General features: G+C 39.8%; 1 protein-coding gene, 1 long non-coding RNA gene and 1 other non-coding gene across 6 annotated transcripts in view; 2 read left to right on the plus strand and 1 right to left on the minus strand.

Annotated features, from left to right (window-relative positions):
- TRNAE-UUC (transfer RNA glutamic acid (anticodon UUC)) lies at positions 1-73 on the plus strand. The gene has a single exon. It is a non-coding gene; the product is annotated as a tRNA-Glu (tRNA).
- A 5,271-nt stretch (positions 74-5,344) lies between these two features.
- LOC145518126 (uncharacterized) lies at positions 5,345-13,444 on the minus strand. The gene is made up of 4 exons (XR_014062627.1): positions 12,932-13,444; positions 12,704-12,727; positions 8,199-9,515; positions 5,345-6,392 (listed from the first exon to the last, which is right to left on the minus strand). It is a non-coding gene; the product is annotated as an uncharacterized LOC145518126 (long non-coding RNA).
- Positions 13,445-13,471: 27 nt separating this feature from the next.
- Positions 13,472-18,278, plus strand: part of ACSL1 (acyl-CoA synthetase long chain family member 1) — a 275,902-nt gene continuing 271,095 nt past the window's right edge. For all 4 annotated transcript variants that reach the window (XM_081521831.1, XM_081521820.1, XM_081521829.1 and 1 more), the window contains exon 1: positions 13,472-13,630. The gene's annotated coding sequence lies outside the window, so the exon portion shown is untranslated. The remainder of the gene's footprint in view (positions 13,631-18,278) is intronic.

Genomic DNA, 18,278 nt, shown 5'->3' on the forward strand with positions numbered 1-18,278 from the left:
TCCCTGGTGGTCCAGTGGTTAAGACTCTGCACTTTCAATGCAGGGGACATAGGTTTGACCCCTGGGCAGGGAACAGACATCCTGCATGCCACAAGACACAGCCAAAAAAAAAAAACCAAAAACCAAAAACGTATATATAGAATTGAGATGCCAGCTTCTGACCTCCTGACCCGGGGCTCTGGGGCAGTAGTCCAAACAACAGAACATTTGTCAAGGAGTGTGCCACACAGTCTCGGATTATATGTGGGTTTCATTTGAAGAGGGACACAGAGAATCTCCCTCAAGTTGATTTTATTCATATTTCATTTTCCCTAATTTACTTGTCAGCATGATTTTCAGTCTTCATACCTGCTCTGGTTTTGAATCTTGGGGAGAAAAGTCCAGAGATTTCCAGCCCAGAGTGATGTCAAGCTTGACAGTGCATTCGACCCTGAGGGATTATTTTTTTTGTCTCCAAGAGCTAGAACCAGGAAAGGAAATTTCAAACCTCACTTGAGACTGGGCCCTGTGATATATCATGCATGTCCCTTGGTTGATGTGTAAAGATGACTGAAACCTGCTATGGGAGGGACCTCTTGCTTGATGCTTTCGGTTTTGTTTATGACTGGAAGGTAGGAGTTCTTCTCTAAGTGTGAGGTTACAGTACATTCTTGCATTTTCTTTCTAACATAAACACAGCATTTTGCATGTTAGGATTTGAGGAAGGAGACTCCCCAATGTTTTACTGTGATTTCCTCACAGAGGCCTCTAAGGCACGGTGAAAATGACCATAGAAATCCTTGTTAAATGGGAGACTGGTTCACACTTCGTACTACTTTATGACCTTGTCAGTTTACATTACTGATATGGAACTTGGTTCCTAAATGTACAAATAAACGATCACAGTTGTCTGAAATGCAGGAAAATATTATGTCTTTATAATACCTTGTTTTGTGAGGTTCCAAAACCCAAATAACATTCTTTGGACAAAAAATATCCCAAACTGGACTGCAGAATATCTATACTAAGGAGAATATGTATACATTTATGTAAGTTAATTTAAGGAATCATGCATGGTAACATTTGTAAAATATTCTTCTGTAACTCCTACTGTAGATTTAGATGCTCAGCAAAGTAATACAGGCCATCGAGAGGGCTTAGCACTGCTGAGTCCCTGTCACCTTTGACAAGAAGGTCCCTGTCCCTGTCACTAGAATCACCCAGAAGGTTCTTTTCCGCTGGGATCAGCACCCTCCCCCACCCCTCAACCCAGCCCCAGTAAATGTAGCGGAGGACTTGGGTTAAGGAATAAGTGCACTGTCCATGATGAAGGTCACCCCCATCACCCCATCTCACCTGTTGTGTCCATGAATGGCCAAGGAAATAACATGTAGAGCTTTGGGGGCCCAGGAGCAGGGGGACCCCGATATTTTATTTCCTGGGGAGGCAGTAGCTTGGCCAAGAGAAGGGAGGAGATGGCCGGGTGTGACCAAGAGGGGACAGTGAAGCCAGGCAGCTCCTGGCTCTGAGAAGTGGGGACGGGATCCTGCTCCTGCCTCCAGGCCCCTTACCTGGAACAACAGAAGGCAGGTGCAGTTGAGGGCACAATCACCCTGAGCTCTAGATGAATATGCTCAATTAATTGGAAAAATAAAATAAAATTTGTAAATCAAACATAAATAGACCAAGCCAAAAATGCTTTCAGTGTTTAAGCAATTTACAATTTAGAAACAATTATAATAGAGCACGTAATGGGCTTTATGAAAGAGTTATGGGAACACAGAGGAGGGCATCTAAATCAGATGGGAACATCCAAGAAGGCTTCCTGGACGAGGTGACACAAACTGAATTTAGAGGATGAGAATGCATTTACTAGAAAAAGAAGGGGCTGGGGAGAGTATTTCAGGAACAGTACATGAAGAGAAGTGGAAGTAAGAAAACACACACCGCATTTTAGAACTGACATCTGATTTGGAGAAGCTGAGATAGAGGGTGAATGTGGGAATGATAGGAGAGGAGGCTAGTGAGGAACCCACACCCAGATAATGCGAGATCTGGCATGCTCAACCAAAAGGTTTTAAATTTACTCTGAAATCAGTGGGGAGTGGACTTCCCTGGTGGTCCAGGGATTAGGAAGCCACCTGCTAGTGCAGGGCACACAAGTTTGATCCCTGGTCCAGGAAGATTCTACCTGCCTCGGTGCAACTAAGCTCATGTACTGCAACTAGAGACGAGCCCCCGCTTGCTGCAACTAGAGAAAGCCTGCTAGCAGCAATAAAGAACCCAGAGCAGCCACAAATAAATAAGTAAATAAATCGGTGGGAAGTGATTGATTTTGAACAGGGAAGTGAGACAATCACATTTGCAGTTTAGAAGCATTATACACCCAGCAGCATGCAGGCGTCCAGGGCGGAGGTGGGCAGACTGGAGGCAGGAAGGCCAGCTAGGAGGCTACTGCTTGGGGCGATGGCAGACCCCAAGATCTGGTACTTCTGTGAGCTTAGAAAGTGGAAGACTGGGCACCTTCCACCCCAACCCCCAATCAGTTCCAGAAGTAGCCGTGACAGCAGATGCTAAGTTCATGCCAAGAACAATTTTGAGTGCTATACACTGAATCCTTCAGCAACCCTGTATTAGTGACTGTATTACTCTTATTCTCAATTGACATATGAGGATATTGAGGCAGAGAGACGCTGAGTAACTCTCCAAGAGTTACCCCGGAGAAGGCAATGGCACCCCACTCCAGTACTCTTGCCTGGAAAAATCCCATGGACAGAGGAGCCTGGTAGGCTGCAGTCCATGGGGTCACTAAGAGTCGGACATGACTGAGCAACTTCACTTTCACTTTTTACTTGCCTGCATTGGAGAAGGAAATGGCAACCTACTCCAGTGTTCTTGCCTGGAGAATCCCAGGGATGGGGGAGCCTGGTGGGCTGCCGTCTATGGGGTCGCACAGAGTCTATGGGGTCGCGACCCCGCACAGGGTCGCAGGACTGAAGCGACTTAGCAACAGAGTTACCAGCTAGTAAGTGGTTGTCCTGATCAAGCCAAAAGAGAGTGGTGTCCAAGTTCATTGCTGCTGCTGACCCTGCTATCTCTCCTCCACCCTAGCCTGCGAAGTTAGAGGTACCCACTCCCGCTGGTGAGTTTCCAGCTTAGTTAGTGCGTGGCAAACAGGAGTCCCTCCCTGTGCCCTGGTGACTCGATGAGGATTTATGGTGCCCTCTTTCACCTCTAGTTTAGTTTTACCTGCTAGGTATGGTTTTCAAGTTATATAATCTCTTGGCAGGTCCACTATGGCTTTTAAAAAATATTTCTATGAGAAAGAATGATGCGTTATCTACTATCTATTTACAGTTTTCATGCCATTTACTTTTTGGGTGGGGGCCACGCTGCACAGCACGTGGAATCTTAGTCTCTCGATCCTCCATGGAGTCTTAAGCCCTGGACTGCCAGGGAAGTCCCATACCATTTACTTTCACTGGTTTTTTACTGGGTACTCTTTTATTTTTGAATTGAAAAAGTAATATAGGCACAGAAAGATATTCAGACTTCAAAAAGTATTCAGAGGAAAGTAAGCCTCCTCCTTTACACTCCCAGACTCCCAGCTCCTCTCCCCCAGGGCCACTTTTCTAGGTCTTTTAATGAAATATTGTGTGTAGCAAGGTCATACATTTAGCTCACATTAATGAAACGTACGTTTTTTGTTTTTGCCTGTAATGAATCAGGCCTGCCTCTGTTCCCGCCCTGGCCCCACCTCTCCACCACCCCTACCAGTGGAACAACAGCAAAAAAAAACAATCCAGGATCCAGTTTTATTTAAGCCCTAGTCTACCTGGTAATTTAAGCTGCTCCTTTAGAAGAGGTTTCAGGCTGACTTGAATGAGAAGGATCAGTCTTCCTAGAGCCTGTCCTTTGCCCTGCCCCTTTCAGGATGAGGGTCAAGCAGCTTGTGAGACCTTCAACTGATATGCTCGGGTCCACTTTGTGTGCGTCTACTGGCCTCTGGGTCCCTGCCTCTGGGCCCCGCACTTCACTCCTCTGATCAGGGCTAACCTTCAGACCTCAGTGGAGGGTCAGGGGTCTGCTGTTGGTGCACGGCTCCTGGTGGCTCCCCTGGGCGGAGGTGAGCGCCGTCCAGCCTCTGATGGCCGTGTGACCCCTCTGGGTTTGGCTGACAGGCCCATGGACCTGCTCAGCCATCTTTCTGTAGCCTTCCCCACAGCAGGTTGCCCTTGCCTGGCAGCTGCTTCAGTGTGACTGCCCAGCCAGGTTCTCAGTTACCTCTGGAGCCTGTCAGCACGTGAGACCCAAGGACAGGTTGGCAAAGCTAAACCTGGCGTCAGACCTTCCACCTGACCATGAGAACGATGACGTTTGTCCTGGGGTGGCTGTGCCAGGTTGGAATGGGACACCCTGTGAGGTGGCACTTCCCAGAGTCCAGGCAGAGAATTGTGGAAAGGGTGCAGCTTCTCCTCCTCTCCTCACTGTCCCCCGAGCTTGTCTAACCTCCTCCCCACCCCGCAGAGGCCATTTATTAAAAGACAAACACACAGTCCGACTGCCCCTGACAGACACGCTAACTTCTTCACCGTGTGGGGACTCACTATACATGGACCTTCCGGCCTTGGGTGCTGATATATTCAAGGAACAGGTGAGGGAGTCTGAATCACCCTTTTCTCAACACAGTTCTGTTTTTTATTATCAGTCATAGCACGTTACCTCAGTCATTCTGTAGACATTCTCTTCCATAACGTAGACGTTAGTATGATTTTAGTCACAAGTGACAATATCCAACTAAATGCGGCTTAAACAATGAAGGCATTTAATAAACTTACAAGACAAAAACTTTGAGGGTTAAGGGGTCCAGAGTTGGTTTGGCAAGTCTATAATGTCATTCAAGGCCCAGACCTTGTGCTCTGCCCTTCTCAGCATGCTGATGTCTCATCCTCAGGTTTATCACCTCAAGGTCGCAGGGTGGCTGCAGCTGCTCTGGACATCACTTCAGATAGCCCTGTTGAAAGGCAAGAGAAGGGAGGGCTTTCGCAGTGGAGAAACATCTCCCCATGTCTGTCTCCTTTTCATCGTGGTAAAAAAAAATCTTTCCAGAAGCAGTTTCAATAGATTCCTCTGTATTTCATATTATCTACAACCATGTCACACGGATACCCACAGCTGAAAGGAAGACTAGGGAAGAAAGTGTCAGACACATGTCAGTGTCATATCTGCTCCTTTGGAAGAAGAGGAAGATAGAGTGTAATAGGCTAAGTCACAAAAGCATCTACCCCTGGAAGGAGATTCTGGGCAAGTAGAGACCTTAGGTATCCTAGGCCTGTACTCAGACAAAAAAGAAGAATCTACTAAAATTTTTTAAATATCATTACCTTTATATAGCAACACATACACAAATGGTTATGTGCCAATACATTTTTTACACTTTGTTTATTTCACTCAACAATGCCAATGCTATCATGCACTAATTACCACATGTACTGCAGTACTTTGCTACTACTGCTACGGTGTCTAGTTGTGTGTAGCCTAACTCTTTCACTTATAGTACCTTTAGGTTTTAGTATTTGGTAGGACTGGTCATCTTCATTACTCTTCCTCAGAATTTTCTCAGTTACTTTTGCAGGTGTATTTTTGTAATGTTAGCTCCATTTAGTGCTGAGCTATACCTTCAAAACTTGTTTACATTCACACACTCTATATATCACTGTATATATACACATATATTAAGATACCATTTTATTAACATAATATGTCTAAATAAATTAGGCTTTTTCTTTTAAGAATCATGCATAATGCAAGCCCCAAACACAAAGTAAATAAACCAAAAAACCACCATCAATTTCTAGAAGAGAGTTCTTGTTTTCATTAAGAAATCCAAACAATGGAAAAATTAACGAAGTTAAAGCAAGGAACCGAAAGAAAAAAAAATCATTTTAAATTAGTGAAACAAAGAAAAAAGCTTATGCTGGATTTCTGACTTTCTGATTTCATATCCTTCTTTCATCCTGAGACATGAAGTGATCATTTTAGATATTGTAACAAGAGAAGATCAGCCCCACTTCCACTTTAACTGGAATAGAAGTCAGGTTGGCAAATGTGTTTCAATCTGATATTCTCTCACTCTTGACCACTTTCAAGTATTTAATGAAAGTGGATATCCTACCTGTTTTTACAGTTCCTTTCTCCTCTAAGGGAATTATAAACACCAGTCGTTATTTACAGTATTAAAGTAGAAATATTTTTGGACAGAGATGTCATAGAAATACATGTCAACAGGCACTTTTGTTAATGTGATGGTGAGTTCCGAAGTCATCTGCGGTTCGGTCTGAATATTGAAGATTGTAAAGCTACTTCTTGAAGACATACAATTTCCCTTCTGCTTATTCCAAGTTATCTAGAGACTATGGTAGGAGAAAACATATAAATTCAAATGACATATCCTAAAAACTTAAAAGTTCTATTATGTTATAATTTTGAGAATGATTTTCCAGAAGTAAGAAATATAGTTACTTGATTTATTGTGACAAAAGCCCATATTTCTTTGTTTTCACTTATTTTTTACAGAAATATTTACAAATTAAAACAGCATTAGTCAACAGGCATTGAGAGCAGGTGATAAGAATTACGTATATACTTTTTCCATAAAGTAGGGAATCTTTGATAATTTTAATTTTCCACAGTGCACAGAAATGGATCAATTTTTTTTCTGTTTCTCCACAATAAAACAATAGAGAAAAATTGCTTTAATCAAGTTCACAAAAGAAAACTCTATGAACTATCATTTTAAGTATTTCTGATGTTAGTTGATCTTAGATGAGAGATTTTACAAATTTTCCTACCTCATAAAAAACTACCAATGATAAGTTTTCTGGATTTGCAGATAATATTCAGAATCAATCAATTTTCCTTTCTTCTCTGTATCATATTTTGCCATCAAGTAATTCATCTCTCTGATTCTGTGTATTATGAATTAGTTCTTCATCTTGCCTGACCTGAGGCGAGGTTTTTATTCCTATCAAAATTTCAAAGCCCAGGTGGCTCAGCGAGTAAAGAATCCGCCTGCAATGCAGGAGATGCAGGAGGCTCGAGTTTGATCCCTGGGTCGGGAAGATTCCCTGGAGGCGGCCATGGCAAACTACTCCAATATTCTTGCCTGGAGAATTCCACGCAGAGAAGAGCGGCAAAGAATAGGACTCGACTGAGCATAAAATTTCTAAGCCACTAGGTGGCAGAGTATCCTTGGCTTAGATTAAATAGTATTGAGTTTTCCCTCTGATCCCGGAATGTAAGTGGCCTTCAAACCGTTCACTCGTGTATGCCTAAAATATTTTTAAAATCATATACACCCTCCACAAACTTTTAAGTTTATGTATAAAATTATTCAACAAAAGTTTAAATAATTAAAGAGATGTACTTCTGCCATACTGTAAATACTGAAATTTTAAAATAAAATTTATATCATTCTTTTAAATAAATATAATTGAATACAAAATATCATAGGGGTTTGGTAGCCATCATCATTTAAAAATTCCAAAATGAGCTTGTCTTTTACAGTGGGATACTTAATATTACTCCTTTTTCTCCTTGGCATCTTATTTTTCATTGTATTTCCTTCACAGAATTTTATACTGATAGAAAAGGTTTTATGCTTAAAAGATTTGATCACTCTGTTTTTCTTCTCTGTAACAAGACTATATGTATAAATGAAATAAATTGTTTTCTATTTCCTGTGACTACAAAATAATAAGTGTGAAATTCTTATATTTCTGAATTCCTAATACACATAAATTTTAATACACATATATATTTCTAAATTTGCCCAGAATACGCTTATTTTTCATTAATTTGAAAAATTCAGAAAAACATAAAAATGACCCTTAATCATACCACTTAACATATATTTATAGAGAATAAATGGCAATGCTGTCATCATCTCTCTCCCCACTTCACCTAGATTACTTCTGTTAAGTAGTTGATGCTCATTTTCCCATATTTTTCTAAGTTTATAAAGATCTACTTTCAAAATTTGGAGTACAAAATATTAAGACGCTTCCAAAGTTGCCTTTTTTAAGAGATTCTCTCTTTCCCAGCATTAAAAGCACTGTGTTCCATTTGTGTTAACTGGATTACATACACAGACACGCAAATGTATACACACACATGTGTAGATAGTAGATGAGGAAAAAGGACCACTTAAAAAAAATTACCTTTATGATATTGCTGAAGTTTAGAGCTAACTCCTTGGGAGTTTGGGAAACTGCAGAGTTAGCAGGAACACAGTTCTCCTCAGGTTCGATAATTTGCCAGCAGGACTCAAAAAACAAACTGAAAGTGCTTATACTCACAGTTATAGCTCATTTGGGGGAAAATATACAGGTTAAAATAAGCCAAGGGAAGAGTATAGGGCAAAATCCAGGAAATCACTGAATATGGAGCTCCCAAGGTCCTTTCTCCCCAGAGTCTTGTATGCTGTATTTCCCTGGTACCTGTGCGTAACACATGGAATGTTGTCACCAGGGAAGCCCACCTGAGCCTCATCAGTTCAGAGTGCTTACTGAAGTTCCATTACGTAGGCATGACCGGTTGCCTGTGTGGCAACTGTGTGTGTATACGTAGGATAGTAGATAAATAAAGGCTGATAGGAAACTTAACAGTAATAATACTGGTACATTCTTCTGGAGGCTATATTCCAGGCAATGAGCTAAAATAAATACTCTTTGTGGTGACTCTGTGAAGTAGATATTTTTGTCCTCCTTATTCAGATACTCAGATAAGGAAAATGATGTTCAGAAAAATTAAATGTCTTGACTGAGATCACACAGCTGGTAAGTAGTTGAGCTGGAATTCCAAGGGAGGTTTGGCTAACTCCCAATCTCACGCTCTTCATGAAGGCTCTGTACATGTTCTGGAGTCATTTGATTTTTAGATATGCTGAATATAGATTTTGGCAGGTTGTGGAGAAAGCAGGGGCTGGGGGAATGGGAAGGAGAAGAGATCATTTTGGCAGGTCCTGTCCATGCCTCCGGTTCCTAATTTCTAGACACACTGGGTAACATTATGGAGGGTCCGGGGTAGCTAAACCAAATTAGACCAATGTAAATACAAAGGCAGAAGCATCACTGCCTCAGATGACCTAACCAGTTAGCAGGCCATTCAGCTTACCCCATGACTCTGCCAACATTTCATAAGATCTTCCTTTCATTAAAGAATATTAGAGGGTGACTTTCTCAACCCTTCATTATGTGAAGGCTTGATGTATAATTTCACATGTAATCAATTGTTTTGTTGGTACCACTCATTTCAGATCTCCTCCTTAAAGCCACGTAGTTATTTGGAACCTTATCCTAGTGATTAGCACTGTTTACACTCAACTTCCTTCTGGAGTCTTGAAGCCTCTCCTGTATTCCAGTGCAGTAGATGGGAGGTGTCCATAGTTTACTGGAGCTGAAGCTTCGGACACTGGTAGTCTCATGTTACTGGTCACAGATCCTAAGGTCCTTTCTTCCACTTGATGGTCTGAGTCTCTGTAGTTTGTATAGCAAACACAAAATGCTTGGTGGGAATATTAAATTATAATCATTTTAATCAGCAATATAATATTCACTACTGTATAGTTCTGTATGTTGAGTCACTGGGCTTTCTTTTATTACAGTGAAGTGTTGATGTTTGAAAACTCAGATGATCTTGATTATTCAGACTGAGATGAATTATGAGGTTGTGTATAATTTATTAGAAGTTATACACTTATAAATAAAAGACAAATTTGCCTTTTCCCCCTTCCTTAAGAATCAAAGGCCAAAATAATAATTTATTGTTGGAATATGTTAACATGGTATTAAAATGTATTCAGGAAGGAAGAACTAAATTAGAGAGGAAGTGATAGTAATATATGCTTAGAAATAGGCTATTTTTAACGAAGGGGGAAAAGGAACACATACATAGCCAAGGCAATCGAAAAAAATTTTTTTCATGACAGTTAAAATAGAATTTCTCATCCTTTTCTTTTATCATAAACTATAACAGGAGATGAGAGCTGCAATTTTCTGAGGTTTTGTCCCATTTAAACTCCTAAAATGTTTATTTTAAATCTGGAAAGCATTAAGACAACTTTCTCCTAAGGTGTCTTTAGTGTCATTTAGATTGAGACCATCCCACAATCTGTCATCTGATAATTAGAAGGCAATTGGCTTTGGCATCAAAGTTCCACCAATGTTATAGTTGGAAGAGATACAGATACAGATATAGAGAGATAAGACATTGGCCCAGAGTCAAACACCAAGCTGGTTTAGAGTTTTGTTTTTTTCTGACCAACTTATCTATAGCTTAGAAGAATTAGTCTAATTTTCTAAGCACTTAACTTACTATCAGACAGGAGTTTAGTCTCCCTATAAAGTTTTTATGCTTGTTTGAATGTTGCCACTTAAAATTAAGGCCTTAATAATCATTTAAAAATTCCAGAGAATGTTTCAAATATAAAAGTAATGGAGGAACAAAAACAATTTTAGCTTAAAAAAATTACAACAGCCATTACTTTCTCCCTCTCTGAACCCACCCCGTACTCCCTCAAAAACACAAAACACAAAAACCTCTGCTGAAAGGAGATCCATATTGGAAATATAAATACACTGTTTGGGTTTCATAAATAAGAACTAATTCATGGGAATAAACAGGTACGAATTACAGGGACAACCAAGAATGAGTTGCAGATATAAACAGAGGAAGTCAGTTAAAATATATGTACAGAAAAAGAAGAGACATAAAATAATAAATTATTTCTTTGGAATCTTATTTTCAAAGTGCTTTATAGATTGCCATTTTTATAGTATTCTGTGAGTTGAGTGAATAGTTAATATTCTTAACTAGTATTTGATAACCAAGATCACAAAAAGATAAAATATACTAACTTTCTGCACAGTCTCCAAGCCTGCAGCTGAAGCAGCAAGAGAACCTATGTCCTAAGATTGAACCTTATACTTTGTCCTTGTTCTACGCTCTGCCTGTGGCATTCTGCCTAGGGGATGGAGAGAGCCATCCCACCCTATAGGGGTTAGCTGGGCCAACTGAGAAGGGGCCATGACAAAGAATAGCATAGGCTTCACTCCACGTCAGGCATAGAAAGAGAACAACTAATGGGTAAGAAGAGTCAAGTGATATTGATCCGTGGCTCGCCAGAGTTGAATTCAGTACATGTTCTGCTGTCTCCTGGGTGCCAAGATTTGACAGAAAGGGCAAAGGACAACTTGAACAATGTAGGGTGGGCGGGTGAAACCTCCATTCATTGTCGTTCACGTGGGAATGGAGTGCTCAGAATGAGGGAAATCTTGACAAGGCTCCCTGCCGGTAACAGCCCCTGGTTTCTTATCAGAAACCTGATATTCAGCGCTTTTTTCTCTTCACCACTGGGGTTGGAAAGAGTGTGAGGAGAGCACACTGGTACCAGAGAGGAGAGATTTTTTTGTACAAGAAGATCTTTGTTCCTAATGGAAAAAAAGAATAAAAAGACAAAATTCAAAAGGAAAGGACAAGACCTAAAGTCAGAAAAACATTTTGGAAAATAGGCTAAGTGAAAAAGGAATAAAGTAGTCCTGGGTCACTAGAAAACACCAGATTCGGGGCAGTGGTGATTTGCAATGGAAAGGAAAAAGGACACAGTTCAAGAGACTGAATTGTAAAGAGAAATCAGACACAGCCAATATGTCCATGACCAAGGGGTTGGCTTTATAAATTATGGTACATCCACACAAGAAATACTATATAGGCTTTCAAAAAGAATCAAGCATACAAACATTAACACAGCTATCTGAGACTGATTTAGTGGAAAAATAAAATGACAGAATAATTTTTGAAGTATAATTTTATTTTAAAATAATAACATATGTTTGTATACATACAATAAAAAATCTGGAGGATGAAGTATCAAGCAGTCAAGAGTAGTTATTTCTGAGTGAGGGAGGGAAACTTTATTGTTGAAGGGTGTTATGTTTTATATTACACGTTTTTGGGCTTTTCAAAACATTTTTTATAAAATTCATATAATTTTCATTGTGCATTAAGACAAAAATCAATAACAAATATAGAAATAAGTTGCATCACAAAGAAGAAATAAGATATGTAAAGTTGAGGAGATATATTGCAGTAAAACTTAACACTGAAGTAATTTATACTCTATATCTATATTTTTACCCATGAAATGGTGATTCCAAAGTAAAGGTTTTAATTCCATTTTAAAATGTTTGTTAGTTTAAAATGACAGAAGTGATAGACTTTTAATAGATGATGATTATGATTATAAAGATGTCCTTTATTATACTATACTTACAGTATAGTATTAGACATAATCCATAATATAAGTTACTTATTGATGTACTTAATACTTTTTCAATGATTATTTTCTTCTGATTAACTTGAATTATTCCCTTCAACTCTTCTGCTGTATTTTGTAATTTTCAAAAAGCAACTCTAATTGCTTTTAACTTAAAGACAATCCTTTCCACAAATCACAAAGAGGAAAGAGAAAGCAAGAAACATTTTACAAGTATACCAAACTACACTTAACAAAATATTTTAAATCAGATTTTAAGAAAACATTAGAAGAGAAAGAAAACGCTAACTGGATTGCAATGGTCAACCTGCTCAGATGGATCTAATTGTCCTAAATTTTGAACTAACTAGATTGGGTTACATATGAAAAAGAGAGTAATGATAATCTCACCTGAGAGTTCGGAGGGAACAAGCCCTAGAAAGAAAAAGTTAAATCCTTTAGCTTTTGTCATGTTCAAAATGACCCAGAAGTTATATTCCAATTTGTTTGCATATGGCAGTCAGGTCCAACAGAGTTCTATTTAATAGAATTTCATCTATAATCCACTCAAATAGGGTCGGGCTCTGTCTCAAATTAATGCAAGCATAAAATGAATTTGTCTAAAACGAAAAAACTTACACTGGGACTTAAAGTATGATTTTGGAAACTTTTGAGGGCCCATACTATCCATTTCAGGTGGAAAAGTAAAACTTCAGAGACATTTCTCCCCGCAGTATTGAAAAAAATTAGAGTCCAAGGCAGAGAAGGCTTTAAACAGCCAGAATGAGGATGTCAGTACAGGTGGGGATCCTTAACACTTGGAACAATAGGAAGAGGTCATGGGAAACAGTCCCTTTTGGCCCATCTGGACCAAGCTGAGGTACTAGGGTAGGGACACCCAAAGGAAGAGACACATCTTTGGAGAAGAGAGGCTAGTTGGAAAGAATCCATGCTGTCTTGTCTGGCGAGAACAGCTCTAAAATGGACACTACTAGGGTAACTTCACTTCTGAGATAAATGAACAGTGCTGTTCCTGGGCCATCTCTATTCCAGAATGGTCCCATGGCTCGCCATTCTGTCCTTCCTCTCAAGATCAGCATGGCAACTTCCCAACACGCCTCCACCATTCCCAGAATGCACTGCACCTTCCCTTCCCGGCATGCCCCGCACCTTCCCAGCATTCCTATTTTCCCAGCATGCCCTGCGGCAAGGGCTCTTCCAGAGCCCCTAGGGCGTCTCTGCACATCTTTCTATTCCTCCAACAAGTCTGGCACTGACTGGAGTTGTCCTGTTGTTACTTCATGCAGAGGGCTTGTGCGTGGTAACGACCTCTTTAAGGTAAGATTTCCACCCAGGCCCTTAATACTTGGAAAATCTCCCTGACCCCGTCCCACAGGGCCTTCCTGAGGCCTTCCCAATCTCGAGTAGCTAAGACCCCAAGGTTTACTCACTTGGGAACAAGCCGTATTTTCCAAATTTAATCAACTGCTGGTTAGATAATCTAGGGAGAACACCTGCTAACGATCAAGCATCTCATCATTCTTTCACACAAATCTTCAGCTGTATCCTGTCTGGGTTAACTGCTTTGTTTCCCAGTAACTCAAATTAAGTCATATTCTGCAGAAACCAGGTTTTTCTATGTCTGGAGGAACGGGGAATGTGAAGGGAGTGTGAGGAAACTAGCCCCCCACTGTCACTCATTGTGTTGAAGTGAATGCAGACTTCACCCAATGGTATTGTTAATATTATGAATGTCTGACATCAAGCAACTGCTTTAGAATTTATAGAGTAGTTTTATTACATGTTTATTAACTAGTTTGGCCCTACAAAAATCCTGTATGTTGGTAGGTTAAGTGTGATTATCTTGCTTATTTCACAAATGAAAAAGCAGTCTGTCAGAGACAGAGACTTGCTAAAATCTCACATCTAGTAAGTGTCAGAACTGGTAACTGAAACCCGGGACTTGCCACTTTATTACCCATGCTGAGATTCCTTTTTGAAAAAAACATTATTCAGAGTGCTTTACTGGTGTTCCTTTTGGTTAGTAAAAGTAAAGAACTGCCTTACAATATCAAATATCTTTCTTTTTGAGGGTTGTTGTTGTTCAGTTGCTAAGTCCTGTCCGACTCTTTGTGACTTCATGGGCTCTGGCACACCAGGATTCTCTGTCCTTCACTGTCTTCTGGAGTTTCCCTACATTTATGTCCATTGAGTCGGTGATGCCATCCAACCATCTCATCATTCAGCCATCTCATCCTCTGTTGTCCCCTTCTCCTCCTGCCCTCAGTCTTTCCCAGCATCAGGGTCTTTTCGAATGAGTCAGCTCTTCGTGTCAGGTGGCCAAGTATTGAAGCTTCAGCATCAGTCGTTTGAGAGTAGCTTGATTTAAAAAACAAAAACAACAATGCCATCAGATACATATAGATCTCTTTATCTATCTATCTAGGTGATATGGCACAAAAAGCACCTGGGAGGTCCCCTGAAGACTTGCAGTGGCCCTGACCACTTGGGGCTGATAATTTCAAGAATTACAAAGTCTCGTATTTTAGGCTTAGTTCTGCCAGGTCCCAAGAACCCTTCAAGTTCAATCCCATGGATCTCCTAGGGTAGTTCAGCTTGACTTTGAAGCACAAGATGGAGAAAAGACAATATATATTATTCAGGACAGGTAGCAGGTATGTCATGTGCCAGGAGATCTGGATTAATCGGTTTTCCAGTGTTTGAAAAAACACTCATTTTTTTTTTATATTAATGCTTTTGTTTTAGCATCTAATAATGTTAGAAAAGTATATTCCTGGAACATTAGCTTTTATTATTTCTCAATTTTGAGATAAAGGCTGGAGATACTTTTACCGGAGCCGAAGAACCTCCTTTATAATAGTACACAGATATTTTCTTAGAGAACATGGTATTAAAGATTTTGACAGTAATGAGGGAAACAGGGATGATGAAGAACACTTTTTTTCTGCACTGTATATCCTTGCCTGTGTTTTAAAGATGAAATGTTCTAGTTTGAAAAAAAGCTTGATGTAAGAAATTAAAGTCATAAAAACTATCGTATCACCAAATACTTCTTCAAAGAAAAGAGTATTGTTCTTAGGTACTTTTTGAGTATTATGTGTGATTTAATCACACTGAAATAATTGAAGTATCCAGTTAAACATAGATTAATTAGGAAAATATATGGTCATATCCCCAGGTATTTGGTTGAAGAATAAATGCTAGAATACAATGAAACAAACTTAAATTTATGATGAAAGTGTTAGTTTCTCAGTCAGGTCTGACTCTTTGCGACCCCATGGACTGTAGCCCACCAGGCTCTCTGTCCATGGGAATTCTCCAGGCAAGAATACTAATCAGTTCAGTTCAGTAGCTCAGTCGTGTCCGACTCTTTGCGACCCCATGAATTGCAGCACGCCAGGCCTCCCTGTCCATCACCAACTCCTGGAGTCGACCCAAGCCCATGCCCATCGAGTCAGTGATGCCATCCAGCCATCTCATTCTCTGTCATCCCCTTCTCCTCCTGCTTCCAATCCTTCCCAGCATTAGGGTCTTTTCCAGTGAGTCAACTCTTCTCATAAGGTGGCCAAAGTATTGGAGTTTCAGCTTCAACATCAGTCCTTCCAATGAACTTTCAGGACTGATCTCCTTTAGGATGGACTGGCTGAATCTTCTTGCAGTCCAATGGACTCTCAAGAGTCTTCTCCAACACCACAGTTCAAAAGCATCAATTCTTTGGCACTCAGCTTTCTTTATAGTCCAACTCTCACATCCATACATGACCACTGGAAAAACCATAGCCTTGACTAGATGGACCTTTGTTGGCAAAGTACTGTCTCTGTTTTTAAATATGCTATCTAGGTTGGTCATATCTTTCCTTCCAAGGAGTAAGCGTCTTTTAATTTCATGGCTGTAAGCACCGTCTGCAGTGATTTTGGAGCCCCAAAAAATAAAGTCTGACACTGTTTCCGCTGTTTCCCCATCTATTTGCCATGAAGTGATATGACCAGATGCCATGATCTTAGTTTTCTGAATGTTGAGCTTTAAGTAGGTAACTATTCCCTCCTCCAGGGAATTTTCCCTGGAGAAGAGAACAATAGCAGACATAATATCTCTACTCCAAATATATTTAGTTAATATAGAATCTATTTTTTTTTTTTTTTTTAGTTTCTGAAGAATGTCTTTTAGTGAATACTACAAAGTCCTTACTTAAGAGCTCAAAAATCATTGGCATATAAACATTTCAGTTTTAAGTTTTCCTATTGTAGTTACCTTCATGAAGTGTGAGGCCTCACAGCACACTTTTATTTAAGTCCTTCAGTTTCCTTGATAATGCCACCCACTTAAAGTCTGATTGCTAAATCACTATTAAGATAGTTAGAATCCAACTGTGGTTTATTTTTTGCTGAGTCTTGACTTTTTATTACTTCTCGCATTCTATACACAGATAACAGTAGTCCCCCTTTACCCATAGTTTCACTTTCCATGGTTCCAGTTGCCAAAAGTCAACCCCAGTCTGAAAATATTAAATGGAACATTTCAGAAGTAAACCATTAATTTTAAGTTGCTCATTGGTCTGAGGAGTGTGATGTCATCTCTCGCCATTCCTTTCTGCGTTGCCCGGATGAGAATCATCCCTTTGTCCAGTGTAATCTATTTCTTAGTCCCTCAGCAGCTGTCTTGGTTATCAGATTGACTGTCGAGGTATCACTGTGCTTGTATTCAAGTAACTCTTACTTTACGTGATAATGGCCCAAAGCACAAAGAGTAGTGATGCTGGCAATTCTGATATGCCTAAGAGATGTCATAAAGTGCTTCCTTTAAATGAAAAGATGAAAATTCTTGACATAGTAAGGAAAGAAAATAAGTTGTATGCTGAGGTTTCTAAGATCTATGGTAAGAGTGTATCTTGTATCCATGAAATTGTGAAGAAAAAAGAATAAATTTGTGCTAGTTTTGCAGGCACACCTCAGGTTGCTAAAATTATGGCCAGTAATCAGTGCACAATAAATGCTTAGTTAAGATGGAAAAGGCATTAAATTTGAACACTAACATATTTTCAGAGAGAGATCATATTCACATAAGTTTTATTACAGAATATTGTTATAATTGCTCTATATTATTAGTTATTGTTAATATCTTACTGTGCTTAATTTATAAATTATAATTTAAGGTGGGTATGTACAATAGGGGAAAAAATAGCATATATAGGGTTCTGTGGTTTCAGACATCCACTGGGGTTCTTGGAACATATCCCCCTTGGACAAAGGAAAACACTGGACTGTTTTTTGATATTTTAAAACTGCTAAATAACAGAAAAGGATTATGATAATGGGATTTCTGCTTATTTTACAAGTATGTGTGCACACACTCAATCATGTCTGACTCTTTGCGATCCCACAGACTGTAGCCCACCAGGCTCCTCTGTCCATGGAATTCTCCAGGCCAGAATACTGGACCTGGTTGCCATTTCCTACTCCAGGAGATCTTCCTGACCCCAAGATCAACCCCGCATCTCTTGTGTCTCCTGCATTCGAAGGCAGGTTCTTTATCAGCTGAGCCACCAGGGAAGCCCTTAACTTTGGGAAACTTCCCTGGTGGTCCGGTGGCTAAGACTCCACACTTTCAATGCAGGAGGCCGGGGTTCGATTTCTGGTCAGGAAACTGGATCCAACATGCCTCAACTAAGAGTTTACATGCTGCAACTAAAGATCCTGCATACCGCAACTAAGCAAAACAAAACAAAATCCCACATGCCATAATGAAGACTGAAGATCCTGTGTGCTGCAACTGAGACCTGGTGCAGCAAAATAAATAAATATAAATAACTATTAAAAGAAAAGCTACTTTGTTGTTGTTGTTATATACATTGAAATGTATGGAGCTGAAACAAAACCCAAGACATTGTCTGTTACAGAATTTAAAATGTCAAGACTGACAGTAACTTGTTTTTTTGTCCTCAGGAAAAAATATCAGTCTAGTTTAT

This window comes from Giraffa tippelskirchi, chromosome 8 (genome assembly GCF_054371585.1).
Source record: "Giraffa tippelskirchi isolate mGirTip1 chromosome 8, T2T-mGirTip1v1.2.pri, whole genome shotgun sequence".
Taxonomy (NCBI): Eukaryota; Metazoa; Chordata; class Mammalia; order Artiodactyla; family Giraffidae; genus Giraffa; species Giraffa tippelskirchi.